The sequence below is a fragment of the Tamandua tetradactyla genome, chromosome 4 (assembly GCF_023851605.1).
Source record: "Tamandua tetradactyla isolate mTamTet1 chromosome 4, mTamTet1.pri, whole genome shotgun sequence".
Taxonomy (NCBI): domain Eukaryota; kingdom Metazoa; phylum Chordata; class Mammalia; order Pilosa; family Myrmecophagidae; genus Tamandua; species Tamandua tetradactyla.
Genome location: NC_135330.1, coordinates 54035555 through 54050923, shown reverse-complemented (window position 1 = coordinate 54050923; position 15369 = coordinate 54035555). Strand labels below are relative to the sequence as shown.

The window sequence follows — 15369 nt, the reverse complement described above, 5'->3', positions numbered from 1 at the left end:
CCATATATTATTCTATGCCTTCAATTCCTTGGTCTCTTAAACTCCAGCGACTTTTACCAAGATCTCCTCTGAGCCATTCACTTCCAAGGCCAGCTTCTGAAGTCAGAGCTGCAAACTCTTCAATTATATTCAAGTATCCAAATTTCTGACCAAAGCCTCCTATTACTATTGCTCTCTTACTCAGTTATCATCCTCCAGACTCACAGGAACTAAAGTCTCTAAACACTGACTTTCTACTTTTCTCACCGTGAACCACGTCTTTCTTTATTCAGTTTAGATGCCATGTTTCATCATTCCAACTACTCCCTTGGCAATATCCTCATCTCTTTTGCCCTTCAGTGCACAACTTCTCAGAAGTAAAACCAGGAAACATATAAGTGTCAGTAGAAATTAATTTCAACCTTAACTAGACTCAACTGGCAGGAAATCCTTTTGCTTCTACAATAATCTCTTTTTCATTTGTCATCACCAATCTTCTATTGGAACATTAGTGAATTCAAGCAGAAAAAAAATTATACAGTATGATTTCAACCTTTGAAAACAAAGAATCCTGCAAAGAAAGGGGGTATCCATGGATGTTTTAGTTTCCTAGGCTGCACAAACTATCATGAAATGAGTTGGCTTAAACAATGGAAATTTATTGGTTTACACCATTGAGTCTAAAAGAAAGTCCAATTCAGGCATCATCTAAGTGTTGCTTTCTTCCCAAAGACCAGCATTCTGAGGTTGGCTGCCAATGATCCTTGGCACCTCTGTCACATGGCAAGGCATATGGTAACATCTTCTGGTCCTTCCCTTCTCTTCTGGGTTCAGTTGGTTTCAGCTTCTTATTTCCTGTGGCTTTTTCTCTCTCTTTCTTGTCTAAATTCATTCTGCTTATAAGGGGCTTCTGTAATAGGATTATGACCTATACTGATCTGAAGAGGGCCACACCTTCTTAATTGAAGTAACATCATCAAAAGTTCCTATTTACAATGAGCTCACACTCAGAGCAATGGATTAAATTTAAGAACATGTTTTGCCATAGTATATACAATTTTAAACCACCACAATGGAGGACACCATGTACATTTCTTATAGCACTGATGTGACGATTTTAATTAAAAAAAATTATATCCTACTTGGTTGCTTAAGAAATATTGACATATTGGCGAAGATTGCAGAGAACTGTCAGGTAAATAAAATTACTCCGTTTCTGACATTTAATTGACATAGCTTATTTAGATTTTATCCAAGGATAGCAGGAGTCAAAAGATCTGGATTTTAATTTTGATTCTGTCACCAAATAAATATATGACTCAGTAAGGACATGTCACATATTTTCTCAGGGTCTGAATTTCACCATATTTGGATTTGGGGTGATAACAGCTACTCAACTTGCCACTTCGTAGAGGTGCTGGGAAGAATAAAGCTAGGTAATAGTTACTCTTAAACAATGCAGAAAGCAGTATACAAATAAAATATGGAACTATTAATTGTTATTTTATATTCTACTGCTAGTACCAATAGCTGTTTGACTTTAGAGTAAAAATGAAGGGAACCATAAAAAAAATAAAATAAAAAACCAAGTCTTCTCTTCATTAGGAGTAGATTTGTCTAACAATTTGGACCTGAGATTCATTTTAACAAATAACTGATTAATAATGGAAAAGTAAGATACAGAAACCAACTTATTGACATAGAAAATGCTTGTATTTGATGCAGTTTCATTGAAGATGAGAAATTTAGGAAATGTATGAGATTTAGATTTGCCTTGGAGATTTATCTTTAACTGTTAAGAAGACCTTAACCTACTCTCTTACTCCTCCTGATGCCTCCTACCTAATCTGTCCAGTTCTTCTGATTTTAATCTGATGTAGTTTCTAACAACAAGAATATTTTAGTTCAAGATGAGCCAAAGAGGCTCTTGTGCCCCTCAAGTTAATATTTGCCCCCATTCTGTTGTGAGATCCTGTCGTATGCTCATTTATCTTGGCTGGTGACAGGTGTACTCTTCTCTTGCAGACTTCATTCTGGATTTTCTGTTTTTCCTTCTGTCAATTCCCTCCTCACAGGTAGCTCACAATTTTAGTCTCTGCCTACTGCTCTTTGCTCTCATATTATGTATTGTAACTTCTTCTTGTGTCATTATATTGCGTAGTTTTTACTTAATTTTGAGCAAGTGCCTAAATCCTATTTTGCTGAGATTAGAATCTGTGAGAGATAACTTCTTCAATTTTCCAGGGCCAAGTATACAAATTTATTTACATTCATACTCACCTATTTCAGTTTCCTTCCTATTACCAGGTTTCCTTTTCTTGCCCAAGATTAAAATTTCATCAGTTCTAAAACTTAGATTATCTTCTCCCCGTTTCAGGTCTTGCTTCTCTTTTCACTATCTCAAATTGTCTATAAGTATATAAGCATGCTCAAATCGTTTCTAAAAACAAAACAAAGACAAAGAAAGAAAATAAACATAATCCTCTTTCTCTCCTGTCATTTTCTCTCAAGCTACTGCAGTATTTATCTCCACTCTTCATAGACAGACTTCTCAAAAGCCTGCTCTAGTCTTACTCAGCTTCTCCTTGCTACCCAGCAAATTGCCTTCTGACTACTTCCCCCAACACCCCATGAACCTCAGGCCAACGTTACCAGTAATTCTATTGGAGTCATTTTTTTCTTGAATTCTCAGTATTTTAAATCTTTGTTCTCTCCCTCTTGAAAGTTTCTCTTTCAAGTATTTCCTAACTCCACACTTTTCTGACTTTCCTCCTACTCACTATAAGCGGATCAGTCTCCTTTGTGTATTCATTTCTCTCAGTCACTTAAAATGATTGCTTTCTCTCCTCTCTTCTCTTCTCCCTCTAGGCTATCCTCAATCATTATGTCTTCCTTGTTATTTATAGATTGATGTAGCCCAAATCTGAAGCTCCAGCACATTTCTCTTTCTTCAGCTTGAAGTTTATGAGCCTAGCACTGTATTTGATATCTCAATTCTAATTCAGCTTGTAATTATGTGAACTGTACTGCTCAGATCCTACTCCCCACCCAATACTCCTTTGCTTCCCATGCTTCATTTTTCATCTAGAAAGTTGATGGAATTATTGGCCGCAAAACTGACCAAACCAAAATCCTCAGTATCATCCTTGATTCCTTCTTCTCTTTTTCCCGACATACTCAATGATCACCAAATCTACAGAGCTCCCAAAGCAATCTCATGCCTGTGTAAGCATACAACCAGTATTTTCTTAGTCTAAAAAGAGATAAGTAGGATCACATGAAATTATCTGAAGGGAGAAATACAGTTTAAATATCAAGACTTAGGACAAGGTCCAAACGGACGATGATGTTGAGATCATGGCAAGTAATTGGTGAAGTTTCAGGTGGCCTGAGTGTTTGCATATAAGAATCAAGCAACAGAACTCAGTGGCCCAATCAGAGGGAGACTAGAGTCAGGATTAGAAAATCCAGGTACTGGGAAGATCAAGTTACTAAAACCAAATTCACCTACTAGGTATAGAGAACAAAGATGGAAAGTCAACTGATAGGGAGACTCAGATACTGGGATCAATCAGCTCCCGGAAGCCTGGGTTTCCAATTCCAGATGAAGGATAAGTAGGTCTCAATATTAAACTATTTTGATTTGTTTCTACAATTTTTTACTCTTTTCTTGAGTGGAGCCATGATTTACTTCAGAATATGTCAGTGAGGCAGTTTTGAAAGAAAAAGAGAATGAAAGAAATTCAGTGATCTAATTGGATTGTTCAAGTAGAAATGAAAGTTTGACACTGTTCTTAATCCTTTACCTTTTATAAAAATAGTAGGATGTAAATACTATTATTCTCCTTTAATGGATATGGAAACTGAGGCTTGGAGAGATAATTTTTCAAGTCAAATATCTGATAAGTGGTGGAGAACAGGTTTCAACCTCAGCAATCTGCTGATAGAGGCTCCTTCTCTTGTTACAATAGCTGTGGACATTATTTATACTTCCATTTTGCATGTGGAAAAACGGGCCAAGAAAGATTAAGCACATGTATTTTGTAGTTTAGCCAGTTCTAGAATTTAGATTCCCCAGTCTGGCACTCATACTTTTATATACTTTTTATATACTTTTTCTGCTAATAAAAGCATATAAACGAAAGAATAAATTTTACCTTGTCTGAAGAGAAAAACAAAAATCTTTCAGGGGAGTTTAGATGCTGTCTTTCTTTGAGCCAGAAGCCGAAACCAGAGTAACCCTCTTGTAGCTGTGTAATGCCAGGCTTCAAGTAAGTCTGCCTTTTGTCTTTGTGAAGGCATAATACTTTATAAGGATCATTCTAAGTAGAGCAGGACTCAGGCAGAAATAAAATTAGATCTTCAGCCATATGTCACACTTAAAAGAAAATCTAATTCACAACCTTGTATTGTCAGGAAAATATCTCCATTAACAAATCTTAATAAGGTGGGTGGAAGAAGAGAGGGTGACTGAAATAAAGCTGCACAAATACATATCAGCTCTTAAATGTGGAGTGTTACAGATATGAAGGCTTAAAATTGAGCCATTTCTTTATTAGCGAAAATTAGCAATGAGGCACTCAACGCAGTAAGATTGTAAAGCATGTGTGACTCCACGTTTTGCCTCAAGTTTGCCTCCCCAGCCATCTCTGTCCTATAACAAGCACCCTCCCTGTGGTCTCACATGAATTCTCCAGGTTCAACTGCCCTAAGCGCCTGGATATCCCAAGGCACTCTTTGGCCATCCCCACATTGCTTCTGATCACGGCTCCTTGGCTTAACTTATTGCTTTGATTTTCAGCTTTTTCCCTCTAAACTCCCACTTTCAGTGCTCTGTCGATACCATCCAGCATCACCCATACTCAGGTCTTAGACTGATTTAAAGCTAGAAACAACAGAATAGCATCTACAGCCCACTGCAAACAGGGGTAAGATCAAGAATTCTACACCTTGCTGCTAGATGGAAAGATGTTTGTGGCTTTGTAAGAATTCAAAGTATGTCACTCATACTACCACTTGAGAAGAAATTACTCCCTTCCCATATGTTCAGATAAAATAATGTAGGTCTTGACCTAAACAGAGACCTCTATCATAGAGAAGATAGATAGGAGAGGAAACAGTGAAACATAATGAAACTTACAACAATGCATAATGTGTGTGTGTGTGTGTGTGTGTGTGTGTGTGTGCACTTTCAAACGTATAAATGCATGAACTTGTCTGGGAGTATACTCTACTTAGCACTACATTTGCCAACTAAGGACTCGGGACAGAAGAGAGAAATATGTGAGGTCTCTTCATACAGTTATAAAATCTCTGAGGGGTAAGGAAGATATTGCCTGTATTTTGGAACTTTGTCTGCTCTTTGAGACCAAAGGAAGAAAGTTTTATTGTGTCCTGAGTCTAGGTTTTCTGTGGTACACAGTCTAACTCAACTTATCTGGATAGTTCATTTAAACAATCCAAACACAGGGGGCCCAGAATAGCAATGAGAGACTTTAATCCTGTGTAGCTTGGTGTAATGCCTGGACACATCCCAGAGTATATTAAGCAGATAATCAAAAGTGTTGGCAGAGTCCCTTGAGGGATGGAAGAAAAATTATGGAACTGTTAAACTTTACCACCAGGGAACCCCCAGATGCTATGTCAAACATTGGGGACACCCAAGCCAATTGGCCAAGTCCTTGATCTTGAGACCTTCCCTTATGAAGCTTGTGTGTGTGGCAGAGAAGCTTAACTCACCTACAGGGATGCCTAAGAGTCACCTCCAGAGGACGTCTTTTGTTGCTCAGATGTGGCCTTTCTCTCTCTAGGCCCAGCTCTGCAAATGAAACCATTGCTTTTTCCCCTGCATGGGACATGATATCCAGGGATGATAGTCTCCCTGGCAGTGTGGGAGATGACCCACAGGGATGAGCCTGGCCCTGGTACCACCGGATCAACAGTGCCATCCTGATCAAAAGGGGATGTCGGTGGCTGAGAGAGTTCTGATAGAGTTGAGGGGCTACACTGGAGGTCACTCTTACGCAAGCTTCAGTTAGACATTGCTACCTATCATAACTTGCCGAATCCAACCAAGACCATTCCTGCCAATCCTGAAGAATACCTAGGGCATTATACAAGATTCTAGAGAGGTTCTCTGTACTAGGGTAACTCTCCAAAACCTACAACCTCCTGATGCATCCCTGGATCAGATAAGTTCTGAAATGCCAAGAGGCCAGCCTTTCCAGAATATCAACTAGTTCCATCCCTCTATCCATATTATGGACAGCCCCTTTCAATGTGAAAAGGTTAATATGGGAATAGCCCAGGTACTCCTAGAGAGTGGGAGAAAGAGCAGAGGTGATGGTGGAGTTATACAGGGTTTAACAAATGAGTATGATTGCTGAATTATTATATTTTTATTTCTTTTAACCTCCAGTACCTTAGACCAGCTAGAAATAAAAACCAAAAATTGTTGTTCTGTAACCCAAACCAAACTCTGAAATCTGTTCTACCACTAATTGTTGCGATTTACTTTGAAATTTCTTGCTTTTATGTATATATGTTATTTAAAGAAAAGGAGTATAACAGAGAAGATAGGATTTCATTATTGAGTATGACTGCTGAATCATTATATTGATATTTCTGTTGGTTTCCAGTATCTTGGAGTAACTAAAAAAATGGAAGATCATGGAACTGTAACCCATGCCAAACTTTAAAATCTGTTCTATAACTACTTGTTAAAATGTACTTGGAAATTTATTGCTTTTTTATACATATGTTATATTTCACAATTTTAAAAAGTTTAAAATTAAAAAAATCTCTGGCTAATTTTATTATAGAAAAATAGTAGTGTGAACTAATACACAACAATGTCATGAATTTTTCATGATTGAATTGATGTAAAAATCAACTTAACGGAATTTTGCCATGTAATTTGAGGCAATTTTAAGTGTAAAAATTGTAAAATAGCCAAGATCATCAATTTGGAAAAAAAACATAAAACCAAATAATATTAGAAAATTAAGGAATAATTGAAATATTAAATTCCCCAATGTAATTAAGACCTAGAATAAACTTCTTGCAAAGTGTCTTATCTTTATTATCCTACAATGGTGTGGAAAGTGAAACCCTTTCTCAGGGTGGGAGAAAGACATACATGCCTACTCTTTCTCATCTTTCAATTATTTCCCATTATTCATATCCTCATTCAAATGGGATTTTAAAGGATACATGTTTTAAGGAATTCATTATCTTGCATGGGTATTAAAATACCACTAATTAAGGGTTAAGAAAATGTTACATCATTCCAAATCTTGGACTTACACTTTTATTTAGAACCTACTAAATGCAGAATTGCTGAAGTTGCCAATTTTGAATAGCCTGTGGGATTATCATATACGAAAAATTAAAAATGATTAATTTTTACAGTGTATTTTAATTTCATCTCTTATTTTGAAAGGTATCTATTTAAAGAAGGATTTTCTCTTGATTGGAATCCATTATAACTCAAAATGAATTTACATTTAGTGTCAGGAAGTCAGGCACAAGAAACATAATTTCCTGTGTTAGGGTGTAATTTTGTAAAAGTATTTTTACTTTAATGAATGGATAATTGACTTTTATTTGTAGCAAGATGGCAAATGTAAATAAATTGAGACCCAGCAAATAATTTTCCTACTATGACGGAGTAGAGGAGGAGGAGGGTAATGATTTAGAAATGACTGCAAGGCACACCCTACCTCCAAGAAATCAAAACCCAGGACTTTGCAACTATCTTATTTACTCTCTCTATATGATCGAGATCCCTCCCCTCCCCCAACACACACATAATCAGAAAAGGAACATAAAAACTGGTCCTAAGACTGTAATATACTCTGGACCACCTGGCAAAAGCAAATGAAAATATATTAGGAGGGAAGCTCCCACAACACAGGTCGCTTGGTTTTCTCAATGGATAAAGCAAAGACATTTAAAAGCTCTCAAAGAAAGGCTCACAATCAAACCTCACAATGCATAAGAAAAAACAATAATCAGTGAGTTAGAAGAAGTAATAAACGGGAGAATAAATCCCAAAACCCCGAGATCCTTGAGCTAATAGATTGAAAATTTGAATGAGTAATATATACTTTGAAACTTTTAAAAGGGAATTAAAATTGAAACACAAAAAATAAAGCATATTATGTAAAAAGGAATAGATACATTTTTAGAAAGCAAATAGATCTGTTGGAAAGGAAACTTAAGCTGCTGCCATTTAAAACTCACTAAGTTATAGGACAGATTAGACACAACTGAAAAGAAAAGAGGAAATATATTAGCAAATATGATGGTTAATTTCTTGTGTCAGTTTGGCGAGGCTGTATATCCAGTTGTTTGGTCAAGCAAGCAGTGGTCTAATTGTAATTGTGAGTAGTATTTCCATAGATGAATTGGCATCTATAGTCAGTTGACTGCCACTATGGCTGACTACATCTACAATCAACAAAAGGGATTGACCTCAGCAATGAGGAAAGTCTCCTTATCCAATCAGTTGAAATCCTTAGAGAAAGAAGTGAGGATTTCAGAAAGAAAAAAAGAATTTCTGTTTCTACTTTAGCCAGCTAGCTTCTCCAGGGGAATTCAACTTCACCTTCACTGAAATGTTCAACTTGTGGCCTCACCTATAAAATTCAAAGTTGCCAATCTCCAGAGTCACGTGAGATTCTTATAAATCTCTCTCTCTGGCTCTCGCTCTTTCTCATTCTATTGGTTCTGTATCTCCGGAGAATCCTGACTAATACATTTGTCAACTTGGTCAAATCACTTAGCTTCCTTGATAATAATTGTATTATTTTTAGTTGGAGATAATGTGTCTCTTGTAGGAGTTTTGCACAAATCAAACAATATGTATACAATTCCAAGTATTCAGTTCTAAATAAATGAATTTGTTGCTATTGCTATTGTTGGAAAGACTGTATCCTTCACAGGGACGCCTTCTCCCTGCCCTTTAGAAAAGTAGTCAGGTTCATGTCAAATGAGGAAAGAAAAATCTTTCTCTTACCTTAACCTAGTTATGGAGCATCAAAAACCAGTTTCTCCCCCTGTAAAGAGCTGCCAAGGAGCTGAGGAGCTAGGAAAGTACAGAGCTACAATGACCAAAAGGAGAGCTCTATAGTTCCTCAATGAAAGCTGGTATAAGAGGAAATAGTCGGCCCATGCACTTCCCCCAAAGTAAACAAACAACAAAAACAAACAAACAAAAATTCAACAGATGGTGCTGCAATAACGGATACTCACAGGGAAAAAGAATGAAATGTGACCCACATCATACAGCATACAAAAACAAACAAGCAAAAGAAACAGTGCTAGCCAGCAGTGCTGGCTACTTCCTGCCGTTTTATCTCCCTTGTTATCCTCTACTCTCCACTTCTTCCCTCAAACCAGTCTTTGCCACAATTTTAGAATTTATTATCTACCAACTCCTGTGCTGTCCTATAGATTGGTGTCTCAAAATCTGAGCCACAGGTGACATGCATCAGAATCATGTCAGGTTTGTTTTTTTTTTTAAATACAGACTCCTGGGCACCACTCATGAATAAATAAATCATAATGTCTGGATTTGGAGCCCAGAAATTCACCATTTAAATGACTTCCCATGTGCTTATTTTGCACATTAATTTTTCTATATTTTTCTTACATACAACCTTGCAGACCACTGTACTTTACAAAAGTATAATCCTGTATATGTCATAAAGCAAAAAAGCATATAAGCAATTTTATGAATCTTCATAAATATAAATTTGCCAGTCTTGAAAATTGACAATGAAATATCTCTTAGACAAAAAAAACATAAGAAGTATCCTTTATATAAAAAATAAGCCATTATACTAACGGTAAAGGACTACAACGGATTCTTGATGAGATACACCTTTGTGGCAATCTGTAAACTAAGCAATTTTAGTATACATAATTTCCTATTAAAGTAAAAAAAAAAATGCCTTAGAGCAATGTGCCTGATAGCACACATGGTTGGTATGACGTTTAGATTTTTAAAAGCCAGTTTGTTCCCAAAGCTCATGGCCTTTTGTGATTCTACCAGCCTCACAACAAATTCCCTCTACGAGTATACAATAAGTTGTTATTTTGAAATTATGCTTGTCAATTATTTAGCACATACAGCTGGTGGTAAATATATGATAGTCTTTATTTAATCCCTTTATTTCTTATGTTTTGAGCAATAGATCATTATTCACAGGTGGAACCTATTTACAGGTTTGATTGATAATCTTCCCACTCCATTTCTACTCCTTGATCATCTTTTCTGATTTGTGATTGCCAATTATATTTACATTAATGATTTCCTTCATAAACCCAAAACTCTAGGTGCAGAGCTCTCATGCTGTATTTATATAAAAGACTATAATCCAGGGAACTAAACGTTTTAAATTGTCCAAGTCACCAAAGTTTAGAAGGCCTCACGAATAGTGCAACCATCTGATGGTGTGATGGCTGAGTGAAAGCTACACACATTAAACCTATTTTTTTAGGTATCTGAATCAGCTATTTAGTTAATATCTTCATTTATCTTCTCAAGGCCTTAGATTTCTCTACAAAATGAGGTCAATAATATCTTAATCATGATAAAGATAGACTGTGTAAAAGCACTCAGCATAATATCTAACCTAGAGAAAATGGGTAATGGGGTTTAGTTGTATCTGACAACAGAGGAAAGCACAAATTATAGACTCCCCAAATTAAAAAAAAAAAATTAAGGTTACAAGCTAAGTGTTACCTCCAGACCCAAGAAATATGAGAATAAAAGGGTAGGGGATAGTGATTATTCTGCTTTTGACATTGAGTCACTCAGTATGGACACAATTGCATCTCCTTTTGCTCTTTGAAGCTAGGGCAACATCAAATTCATGCAAACTTTGCCTAGTAGCTGGGCTACTGAGAACTTCAGGCAGTTCAAAAAGTTAGACTGTTAGGTCTTACAGCTGAGCAGAAATAATTAAGTGGTGCATACAATTTTTGTTTTCAGTGTTCCATAGAGGGAGTGAAAAAAGTGAGACAGTAAACAAAAGAATTTGGATATACTGAGTATAGTCAGGAGAAGAAGCTTTCTGTTCATTTTTATAATTAAGTTTATAAATAGAAAATTGAGTTGTTATTCTATGATTAGCATAGGAGAAAATGTAGAGATGCAATCAGTAATATGGCATGCAGATGAAAAAGGTTTGTGTTGAGGCTCTTAGTACATAAAAGTGCTAAATAGCTTCTTATAATAGTGTTTAATGCAAACTTCAGGCACAGATATTTAACATGTAAATCTTTGCATTTCATTTCTTTTTTTTATGTTTATTCAACCTAGAGGTGCTAATGGTCAACTAAATGAGGATGAAGAGAAATAGAATTTATAATACACAAACTGAATATGCTGCTCTCCAATTTGGGTTGAACTATAATCTCAAAGTATAACTGATTTTGTTAAGACTAATTATTTCAAAGCAAGCTTGATAATATTTCCTTTCAGAAAGCATATTTTCATATCACAAGACTAGTTTAATTTTTTTATATGTCTCCTTACATACATGTATTTTTATATCCATACACACACGGGGCAGATATGTGATATGTATATCATAAGGAATTTTGTTCACAACGTTTTTTTGGGGGGTGGTGGTGGCAGTGCTTGGCTGGGAAGTGAAGCTGGTGTCCCACATGGTAGTTTGATTTTTTAATAAAATTTTTATATACTTCTAAAAAGGGGGGGCTTTTTTAAACTGCTGACAATTTTTTAAAGTGTGATTATTCTTTTAAATAATAATGTGTGAACAATCTTTACACATCTGTATGCCCCACTAGAGTGCAATATCCTTTTCTGTAGTCAATACCTTGATTGTGTCAATTGCTTTACAAATATTTGCTGACATTAAATGTTCATCAGCAACTTTTATATTTCTGCCTTAATATATCCCTTGTTCTAATGACATCAAACTTAGCTTCACGATTTGCTTTGATAAGTGGAAATGTGAACCAGTTATATAGGCCACATCTAAGCTGAAGCTTGAAGAGCCATACATACTTCTGCCATCAATCTTTCCCTTCTGTCATAAAACAGCATTTCTTAGAAAGGGGTTGCTCTTTTAACTTGTGTCCCAAATTTAATAAAATATACCAAGGAGAGCAACAGCCATTCTCCATCCAGTATGTAGTAGGAGCAAGATATAAACCTTTGTTTTTGTATAACCACTAAGATGTTAGGTTTGTTGCTGCAACATAACCTAGTTAGTCAAAGCTGATTCATGCATGGTGAGACTACAAAATCACTCTTCATTTATCAATGTCTATGATTCGATTTCTTAGAATAATCATGGAGTCACAAAATATGGAGCCTGAAGAAAACTTGGTAATTATCTAATCTAGCCCCTTTATTTTACAAGTAAGAAATTAGATAACTACAGAGCTTAACTGATGCATTAGTGAACACAGAGTTCAATCAGAATCTGGATTTCCTGACCCTGCTTATTTAAGAATTGATGTTAAATAGAAATATTTGTTCTTCAATACATTAAAAGAAAGGATAACTGGAATTGTATACACATTGAAATCATAAAAATGAATTACTTTAATGAAAAAGTTATTGTTGCAAACCCAGAGTTAATTTTTCCCATGGTGATGCTTGATCTGGTATGTACTATTTTCATTCTCTTAACTTGTGATCAAATCTAAAAATTTGAGACCTGCTGGCCAAACTGATCATTCCTTGTGATGCAGAGCTGTTCTCTGTGCAAAGCAACCTGAACTGTACCGAGATTGAACTATAAACTCAGCCTCATTAGCACTCTGCTCTCATTAATTTGCTGAAAGTACACATATTTTTAAAGGTTCAAAGAATTATGAATTTGAATTTAGAGAAAAGAATCATTCATTCGGGAATTACTGGAACAATTATGTGAATAAGCAAAAAGACTACAGCAAGGTTAATCTAGTTTGCATATCAGCATTTACTGCATCTACAGATTTTAAATACAAGAGTGGGACAGCAGTTGAAATTATAAACATTTTTAATCTGTAGAACTGTAAAAACATGGAAAATATATTTAGCTATCTAAGATTTTTACATAGAAGGACTATAAGCAGCTGTGCTGGTAAACTAGTTTTCAAAACACAAAAGCCCTGATTTGTAGTGTTTGCCAAATTCTGTTATGTAATTATTTCAAGTTATGTTTTCAGGTTACCAATGGTTTAATGACATTGCCTGCAAATATCCTGAATGTTTGCCTTCTGGCTTTTGTGATTTGGTATGAGCTTGCTCCTGTACACTACTGAGACTTACAGCCTTACAGACCTGAGTTTAAATCTTTATCATTTGGAGGCTGCATATTTTTAGTCCATGACTTAATATAACTTGGTCTTAAGTTTCTTATTGGGTTTAGTTGGGTTTGATAGATATTGTGTAGGACTATGGTAAGAATTAGAGATATTGGTAGCAAAACCCATGACGTCTTTCCTACTTTGCTTGATCTCCCTTACTCCATGCCAGCTATGATGTAATACAACTTGCTGTATATCAAACACTATAAACACACTCCTACCTCAGGGCCCTTGCACTTGCTATTTTCTCTACCAATTATTATTCATATAGATATCTTCATGACTCACCTACTCTGTCTCCCAAATTTTCATTTCTCCATCACTCATCACCACCTCATAATTAAGTATTTCACTCATTTGTGGGGTTTTTTTTTGTCTGTTTTATATTCTAAGATGTAAACTTCAAAACAGCAGAGATTTTGGTGTTTTTTGTTCACTATTACATCCTCAGAGTCTAGAACAATGTCAGACACACAGGCTTATGGTCATCAATAAATATTTGCTGAATAAATGAGTAAATAAGGAGATTACTGAATAACTTGAAAACTTTAATATTTACCATTATCCTATTTTGGGTCTAGGGACAACTAACCTTACCTTGATTATCCCCTAGAACCAATAGACTTTCTGCTCCAGCCAAATTGTTGAGCAATAAATAAGTCATTCTCATTTCAACCATGATTTTATCATGTTGAATTACATGCAGATATTGTTGTAAGTACATTGCCTTGAGTATTGCTTTTAATGGAATTTTTCTGAGAACAGAGAGAAAACCTAGGGAATATGTGAAAACTTAGCACATTGCCATAAAACTTTGGGGGAGTCATTTTTATCAAAATCTTAATTAAATTATGAAGGGGACACTAGAAGATTCATAAAGGGTACTGACAATAGCAAAAATAGAATCTTGTCTTGGATGACACAATATCTTCCTCAAATTTCACTCTTATGTCAAAAATGTAAGAGGAAATTAAAGGATGCCATTTGTATTAATGAAGGTTATCTACAGAAAGAGAACCAAGAGCAGAGATCTGTAAATATGATATTTATAAAGGTGTCTCACACAGTGGAATGGAAGAGTCCAAAATCTGTACGGCAGGCTGGGAAGCTCGCAACCCCAATGAAGGGTCTAGAGGAATTCCACAGGAGAGGCTCACTGGCTGAAGAAGCAGTGAAAAAGTCTCTCTTCTTCCTTAAAAGCCTTCAACTGATTGAATTATCTCTTTATAGGAGACACACCTTAGTTGATTGCAGAAGTAATCAGCCACAGATGCAATCAACTGACTGATGATTTAATACACCAGCCTTTTTATCAACCAGCCATGAAATATCCTTGCAGCAGCAGTCAGGTCAGGGCTTGCCTGACCAGACAACTGGGAATAATCATTTGACCAAGTTGACACCAGAACATAACCATCACAAGCCACCCCTTGTCAACTTGGCAGCTATACACATCACCTTATAGTATGCTTAATTTCTAAATAGAACACAATAAGAGACATATGTTTTGCCTAATAATGCTCACCTGTCCTGCATACAACTGGAAATGCACTACATTTCTCCAGAATACGGTACAAATAATTAGGTAACATTCACTCTTAAACTTCATATCCTATGACTTAAATACTATAACATGAACAATACAACCTATGTAATATGATAAGAAGGAACAAGGTATTTGCTTATGTACAAATGCAGACATAATCAAAACAGAGAGGGAATATTCATACAATTACAGTCCTCATTTCTGTAACTGATCACATGGTCGTATTTCATATTTATCACTACCTTTTTCTACTATCCATCCCATGTTCCCTTTACCCTCAGCAAGCACTCTGGCTGGCCATGGTTCTTTGCCAGGTGTAGTGACCCAGATCTCCATTCCTGAAGTTTCTGGGCTATTGGTAGTCCTGCCTGAATCGGGTTGTTGCAGTTTTTCATTGACTTTTAATCACAGGGTGTGGTAGTACTAAGAGACGCCCTGGGGGATTGCCTGTGTCCTAGGAAAACTCTTATTTACTTCCATTGTGTAGTTGCAGTCCTATTTCCCTTTGG

General features: G+C 35.9%; 1 long non-coding RNA gene across 2 annotated transcripts in view; it reads right to left on the bottom strand.

Annotated features, from left to right (window-relative positions):
* Positions 1 to 2277: 2277 nt before the first annotated feature.
* The window catches only part of LOC143678960 (uncharacterized), a 72992-nt gene continuing 59900 nt past the window's right edge, over positions 2278 to 15369 (bottom strand). For both annotated transcript variants that reach the window (XR_013173500.1, XR_013173501.1), the window contains exon 3: positions 2278 to 2419. This is a non-coding gene — a long non-coding RNA (uncharacterized LOC143678960). The remainder of the gene's footprint in view (positions 2420 to 15369) is intronic.